We start from the raw sequence: 8749 nt of genomic DNA on the forward strand, positions 1-8749 counted from the left end.
GAATAGGCAGACTGTAAAGGAGAAACTGTGGGAGACAGTGAACTTAGAGGCAAGGTGTCAAGAGAAGGTTAGTAACGGCAGGGCCAGGCTCATCACGCTAAGTGTCAGCCTCATGTAGTTTCTCTAAATATTACAATATCCTTATGCTCAGCCACCATTGCAGTGAGGGTAAATGTCACGGCATTCACAGCAGAACAAACTGTTCTCAGTTTCAGTTGATAGGGTGCCTTGGATGAAGAGGTCAGTCACTCCATTGAGTTGCTGGGCATTTCTAGACCCATCAAATGCTTCCACTTCTAGGTTCCTTCCAGTCCTCACCAACTGTGCCTTGACATCTTACCAGTGCAAACAACAGCCCAACAGCTCAAGCTATTTTCTGAATTATGGAAATGAAAGCAAATTATTGACCTGGTTAAGAAATTAGCTGAGTGGTAGGAGATGAAGAACAGGGATATTGGGTTGTTACTCTAATTAGCAGGCTGTGACTAGTGGTATCCCACAAGGATCTGTGTTGGGATTCCAACTATTCACCATATTTATTCATGAATTAGTTGGCAGGATGGAAAACCACATTAGCAAATTTGCCAAATATCAAGAAGAGAGGTGACATTGTAAGCAGTGTAGATGGAAACATCAAAGTACAAAGTGATATTAATAGATTAAGTGAATGGGTTCAACTGTGGTAAATAGATTTCAATATAGGCAGTTGTGAGGTCATCCAGTTTGGACCCAAAAAGGAGAGAACAGGGGATTTTTAAATAGTGAAAAGCGAGAAACAGTGGGGGTCAAAAGAGACTTGAGGGTCACACAGATCATTAAAAGGTCAAGAACAGATTTGGAAAATACTCAAAAATGCTAATGTAATGCTGGTCATTATAAATCGAGGAATAGGCTAGAAGTCATGCTTCAGCCATACAAAGCCCTTGTTAAACAACACCTAGAGTATGGCGAGCAGTTCTGGACACCACACGTTAGGAAGGATATATTGGACTTGGAGGGAGTGCAGTGTAGAATGACTGGAATGATAGAGTTAAACTACCAGGAGAGATTAAACAAACTATGTTTGTATTCCCTGGAAATTAGAAGTTTAAGAGGTGATTTGATAGAAGTTTTCCAGATATTAAGGGGACCAGGAAGGGTATATTAAGAGAAACTATTTCCACTGTTTGGGGAGTCTAGGACAAGAGGCAATGGGTGTCTAAAATGGAGTCTAAAAGATAGAACCAGACCTATCAGGAGTGAAATTAGGAAACACTTCATGTAAAATGTGGTAGAAGTTTGGGATTCTCTTCTGAAAATGACAATTAATGTTAGATCAATTGTTAGTTTTAAATCTGAGATTTCTGTTAGCCAATGGTATTTAGGAATATGGGGCAATGGCGAGTATATAGAGTTAGGTTACAAATCAGCCTGATCTCACTGAATGGCAGAACAGGCTTGAGGGGCTTAAATGGTCTATTCATGTTCCCATGTCTAATAGATTTAGGCTGGGGTGGGTGCTGGGAAGTGGGGGATGCGTGGGTGCGTGCGTGAAACGAACTGTATCAAATCTTGAGGCTGGGATTCGCAGGTTTCAGTATTTCACATCCCAGTTGTGATCATGTCGGCTGGTGCTTCGTGAAGCTGGACACTTACAATGACATCTTACAAAAACTTTGTATTTGTTGCTCACAGTTTGGTCTACTCGGCAGCAGGGAGACCAGGTTAGGTGATCGATTTACTGAGCACTTCCATTCTGCCAATAAGTATGACTGAAAGCTCCGTCTCATTTTCTACTCCAATTCTTCATCCCACCTACACTCCAAAGTCTCTGTCTTTGGCCCACATTATCCCAATGACCGCCTTTGAAAGCTGGAGGAACAGCACATCCTATTTCCCCGAGGCACTTTACAACCTGATGTTGATCATATTGACTTTAACAACTCAGATCTTGTTCCATCTCCCATTTTCTCTGCAGCCAGAGATGCTGACCATATCGGATGAGTGTGGCAGCATTAAGAGTTTGTCACTATTTTTGTCATTAGCAGTAGAATATTTTCCAGTACATAATATGAAAAAAAATTAATTTGCTCCTCACACAGATCATACACAATTTACACCATTGCAGACTTCACCTCATCCCATTTAGTCCCTCAATCTCTGCAAAATTTCTCCCTCCGCACCCAATACCGAATAATCCTTCCCCAACATAGCAGCCACCCTACAGTACCTCAGCCGACTGCTCATCCCTCCTGTGTGAGTACAGACATTAAGTGGTCACAGACTATTTGATCAAGGAGGGCATCACAGCCAAACATAATCCTGTCTTCACCTGACTCCCACACATGTACTTTCCAGCAAAGGCCACTGGATAGTGATTAAGAACAGGAACTGCGGTTGATTTCACCCTCCGTAACCCAACTCTGGGGCCTCTACTGCCAACACCATTGAACATCAGCTAACTGTAATCAAAACTGAAGCTTGGGCTTTACCTCCATCACTCAATACGACACTCATCCACTCACTGAAACTTCAGGACACTGAAGTCTCAACAATTTAAAAATCCCAGCTTCTTCCCCAATTAAAACAAAACTGTTATCTGATAGTTACCACTGACATCTGGGATTGAGGGAAGGAGAGATACTGACAGGGTCTGGGAGTGAGGGTGAAATCAGAATTTGGATGAAAAAGACCCTTCGCCCCATTCTGGCTGATCCTGCCACAATACAAACCCCACCAACTACCCATTACAACACCCAGCTGTGTTTTGAATGATTCCAGTGTCCTGCTCTTCTCCATCATTGCTGGAAACTTCCTGCAGCTGTTGCTCAATCTTTGTAAAATGGTGGTTTGTGTGTTTCCTTTTCATATCAATTCAAATCAGACTAAATAATTTTGGCAATTCATGGGAATGGATTCAGCTTCCCAACACCGCCCTCCATCCTGTAAGTGCTCAATGTCATAAACAAAATTAGAAGCTGCTCACGTGATGATATCTAAAGGATTTTATTTTCATACAAACTTGGGTGGAGGAGTGAAAAATGCAGGGCTTGACGACACTGAAAAAATATCACTGGCTAAATAAAGTAGGCCATTCAGCCCATTTGATTTGATTTTTTCAGAACACCAGCCCTACAGTCTTCCCATGAAAGATTGGGAAATCTGTGCTATCACGGTGAAGCCAAAGATAGCACAGGACATGTATTAGATCCCATGATCAAAGTACAAATCTCAAAGGACACATTCCCAACCTTTATCTATATGATCTCATCCTCCTATCCCCTTTCCACAAAACCCAAAGGACATTGCCCTCAGTTTATCTGGCAGATTCCATTGTCCTGTTTACACTAATCCCAAAGGAACATCTCCCTATCTTATCTAACTGTATCTGTAAGATCCCATCCTTCTGTCCCCTGTACACAAACCCCAGATGATTTGCTCCATCTTTATCTGTAATACTTGCAAAACAGTGAGAGCTTGAGAGCAGATCATGAAAACAGCTTCTTTGAGAACATAGATTTGTCTCATAATGAAATAAGGTACCTCAGAATTTAAAAGCATGGAATAAAATAGTCAATACACAGGATATTATCTATGCAAACCCAAAAGGTTAGCAACAGCCAAAGGATGATCCTTGATGGGTTAAGAAAGGCATTCTTTAAACACAAAGCTGAAGATGATTGGAGGAAGGGAGGGTTCATGAGAAAGCAGCCTGGATTAAGGATGTTTTGCCCCTGTCCCTGTACGGAAGAGAATTTTTGAAAAATAACAAGTGAGAGAGAGACCAAAAGAACTTGAGGATCAAAAGCTGCAAGAGAAAATGTCGTGCGCTCTGCCATCCAGTCTCTAATATAGGTAATATCTGTGTTAGACTGTTAATCACTGCCTGAGGTTCTGACCATGGTCTATCCGAAAGCTTCATGAACTTGCCCTTACCTTTATCTCAATAAAGTTGATTCACAACAAAAGTTTTGCTGCCGAATCTATTTCTGCCTTAGAAGGGGGCATTAAACCCCCACTCATCTTACTGAAACTTACATTCTGGCTCAACAAATAGCTGTATTTTTTCCGAATTACAAGTTCATGTTTAAGAGTGCCTCATTGTGAAGTACTTTGGAACAATTTAAAAGGAGCTGCATTAATGTAATTTCTTTCTTCCAATCTATAAAGGACAGAGAAGTTTGAACCTGATTAAATACATCCCAGAGTGTTGAAAGAGATGGCTGTAGAGATAATAGTTGCATTGGTCGTTATCTTTCAAAATTCTAGAGACTCTGGAATGGTTCCTGCAGATTGGTAGTTAGTAAATGTACCCTTTCTATTTAAGAAAGAAAGGAGAGGAAAAACAGTGAACCTGTTAGCTTAATATGAGTCATCGGGAAAATGCTAGAATCTATAATAAAGGATGTGATAACAGGACACTCGAAAATAATGGTAGGATTGGGCAGAGTCGACATGGATTTATGAAAGGGAAATCATGTTTAACAAAACTGTTGGAGATTTTCAGGATGTAATTCTTCTTCTTCTTTGGCCTCCTTGTCTCGAGAGACAATGGGTAAGCGCCTAGAGACGGTCAGTGGTTTGTGAAGCAGCACCTGGATTGGCTATAAAGGCCAATTACAGAATGACAGACTCTTCCACAGGTGCTGCAGATAAAATTGGTTGTCGGGGCTGTTACACAATTGGCTAGCAGAATAGATAAGGGGGAACCGGTGGATGTGGTATATTTCGATTTTCAGAAAGCTGTTGATAAGGTCCCACACAGGAGGTTAGTAAACAAAGTTAGAGCACATGGGATTGGGCAGAATATACTGACATGGATTAAGAACTGGTTAACTGACAGAAAACAGAGAGTAGGAATAAATGGGTCATTTTCGGATTGGCAGGCTGTAACTATCAGGGTACTGAAAGGATCAGTCTTGGGCCCCAACTATTCACAATCTATATCAATGATTTGGATGTGAGGATTAAATGTAATACTTCTGAGTTCACAGATGACACAAAACTAGATGGAAGTGTGAGTTGTGAGGAGGATGCAAAGATGCTTCAAGGGGATTTGGAGAGGCTAAGCAAGTGGGCAAAAATTTGGCAGATGGAATACAATGTGGAGAAATGTGAGGTTATCCACTTTGGTAGGAAAAAAGAAATACAGAGTATTTATCAAATGGTGAGAGGCTGGGAAGTGTTGAATTTCAAAGGGTCTTGGGTATCCTTGTTCATGAGTCACTGAAAGCTAACATGCAAGGACAGCAAGCTATTAAGAAGACAAATGGTATGTTGGCCTTCATGACAAGAATTTTTGAGTACAGGAGTAAAGATATCTTACTGCAATTATACAGCTCCTTGGTGACCTGCACCTGGAGTATTGTGTGCAGTTTTCGTCTCTTACCAAAGGAAAGATATACTTGCCATAGAGGAAGTGCAATGCAGGTTCAGCAGACTCATTCCTGAGATGGAGGGATTGGCCTATGAGGAAAGATTAAATAGACTGAGTCTGTATTCTTTGGAGTTTAGAAGAATGAGAGGTGATCTCATTCAAACATACAAAATTCTTACATGGCTCAACAGAGTGGATGCAGGAAGGACATTTCCCCTGGTTGGGGGGTGGGGTGGGGGGGAGTTGTCTAGAACCAGGGACACAGTCTCAGAATAAGGGGCAGGCCATTTAAGACTGAGATAAGGAGGAAATTCTTCACTCAGAGGGTGCTGAATCTTTGGAATTCTCTGTCCCAAGGGCTGTGGAAGCTCAGTCATTGAGTACGTTCAAGACTGAGATCGATAGATTTCTACATATTAAAAACATCAAGGGATGTGGGGATTGTGCAGGAAAATGGTGTTGAAGTGGAAGATCAGCCAGGATCTTGTTGAATGGTGGAGCAGGCTCGAAGGGCTGAATTGGCTTCTCCTGCTCTTATTTCTGATGTTCTTATGTTTTATGAGTCTTAGATCAGAGACTGAGTGCTAATGTTTTGAATATAAATAAGTAAAAATGTACAATATTATGAGGGGCCTGGATAGAGTGGATGTGAAGGGCCTATTTACCTTAGCAAAGAGATCAGCGAAGAGTAGGCATCGATTTAAAGTGATTGGTAGAAAGATTAAGGGGAGATGAGAAAAAATGTTTTCACCCAGAGGGTGGTGGGGTTCTGGAACTCACTGCCTGAAAGGGTAGTAGAGGCAGAAATCCTCAACTCAATTAATAGGTGTCTGGATATGTACCACAAGTGCTGTAACCTGCAGGGCTACAGACCAAATGCTGGAAGGTGGGATTAGGCTGGGTGGCTCGTTTTTCAGCCAGCGCAGACACGATGGGCCAAGTGGCCTCTTTCTGTGCCGTAAACATTCTATGATTTCAAAAATGAAAGTGATGCTTGATTGCACAATCTTTGATACTTTACTTTTCTATTCCCATATTTGACTGTTCTCACTTCCAAATTAGGATAAAGAAGGTCAAATTTAGACGGTTCAAGTGTTTGAACAACGTCAAGAACTTCCTGTTTGGAGCTCAGCAGATTTGATCACAAACTCCCCAATGATATAAACATTAGTTAGTGTGAGCGCTCGAGTTAGTTGTGTGTGGCTCCGATCACCAGCACAATGGCAGTGGGTCAATTAACACAACTAAAAGAGTTCTTTCTAAACAAGAAATCAGCCACATTCAAAGCCATTGAGAATGGTGTAGTGTTTCTAATCCTTTACGGATTGGAAGAGCTCATGGAAAGAAAGATCCCATGTCCGTGTGTTCTGGTACAGAATTCTGTCTACGCTTTGCTATTCTTCCTTTTCCCTTCAGTGATATTGTTTTTGATCAGTCTACTGCTGCAATTTGATTCATATCAATGGCATTGGTGTAAGGAAAGCTGTAAGTTTTCGATTACTTGTACTTCCTCGCCCATCTTTTTGTTCTTTAAAGCAGCGATTCCACCAGCATTATGGATCTTCATATTGTTTTTGGACGGTGATTACTATGCCTGTGCAGAGATGATGGAAGGTGGAAAAGCGAATAGGACGACATGTGCCAAGTTCAGCTGCCAAAACAACAAGGAAGGCAGCAGTTACGGGCTTTAAGTCCAGCTCAATTGGTGTGGAGATTGGGCGCCATGGGTTGCCTTTGTCAGTTGTTGCATCTCTTGGACAGCTACCGCCCGTCTCAAACCGGGCAGCCCCTGGTCAGACAGGTTCTGTCCCGCCACAGTCTACCTGCTTCAATGGGTGCTTGGAGCTCAGGGTTATTGCCTGACAAGTGGACTGTAATAACGCATCAAACAACACGACAAAAAAAGGAAAGAAGGTACCAGCCCTTCGTTTTGCAAGCTGGAACGTCAGAACTGTGTGTCCTGGCCTGTCAGAAGGCCCTACACAAATCGATGACTCTCGGAAGACCGCCATCATTAACAAACGAGCTCAGTAGACTCAATGTGGACATTGCAACACTTCAGGAGACACACCTCTCTGTGAGCGGATCACTAAGGGAGCAAGACTACACCTTCTACTGGCAGGGTAGGGATCCAGAAGAACCAAGACAGCATGAAGTGGGCTTCACCATCAGAAACTCTTTGCTCAGCATGATAGAGCCACCTACAAATGGCTCAGAACGCATACTGTCCATCCGACTGCTCACCGCTTCTGGTCCAGTACACCTACCCAGCATCTATGCTCCAACACTCTGCTTCCCCCACCTGAAGTTAAAGACCAGTTCTACGAGGAACTCCATAATATCATTAGTAGCATTTCTAATACTGAACATTTGTTCCTGCTGGGGGACTTTAACGCCAGGGTTGGGGCCGACCATGACTCATGGCCCTCCTGCCTTGGGCGCTATGGCATTGGAAGGATGAATGAGAATGGACAGAGACTGCGAGAGTTGTGCACCTATCATAACCTCTGCATCACCAACTTGTTCTTTCATACTAAACCCTGTCACCAGGTTTCATGGAGACACCCAAGATCGTTGGCACCAGCTGGACCTCATCGTCATAAGGCGAGCCTCCATAAACAGTGTCCAAATCACACACAGCTTCCACAGTATGGACTGCGACACCGACCACTCCCTGGTGTGCAGCAAAGTTAGACTCAAACTAAAGAAGCTGCATCACCCCAAGCAGAAGGGCCGCCCGCACAACAACACTAACAGAATTTCTTATCCACAGCTGTTACATAAGTTTCTAAATTAACTTGAAAAAGCCCTTCAAAACACTCCTACAGGGGATGCAGAGACCAAGTGGGCCCACATCAGAGACACCATCAATTTATTTAGAGATACAGCACTGAAACAGGCCTTTTGGCCCACAGAGCTTGTGCTGACCATAAACCACCCATTTATACTAATCCTATATTCCTACCACATCCCCACCTGTCCCTGTATTCCTCGACCACCTACCTATACTAGGGGAAATTTATAATGGCCAATTTACCTACCAACCTGCAAGTCTTTGGCTGTGGGAGAGCACCTGGTGAAAACCCATGCAGTCACAGGGAGAACTTGCAAGCTCTGCACAGGCAGTACCCAGAATTGAACCCGGGTCGCTGGAGCTGTGAGGCTGTGGTGCTAACCACTGCGCCACTGTGCCACCCAAGGATACAGCAATGACCACCTTTGGCAAACGTGAGAAGCAGAATGCAGACTGGTTTCAATCTCACTTTGAAGAAATGGAACCTGTCATAGCTGCCAAGCACATTGCACTGTTGAACTACAAGAAAGCCCCCAGTGAGTGAACATCCTTAGCACTTAAAGCCATCAGAAGCACCGCATAAAGAACAGCCAGGCGCT

The sequence above is a fragment of the Heterodontus francisci genome, chromosome 29 (assembly GCF_036365525.1).
Source record: "Heterodontus francisci isolate sHetFra1 chromosome 29, sHetFra1.hap1, whole genome shotgun sequence".
NCBI lineage: Eukaryota > Metazoa > Chordata > Chondrichthyes > Heterodontiformes > Heterodontidae > Heterodontus > Heterodontus francisci.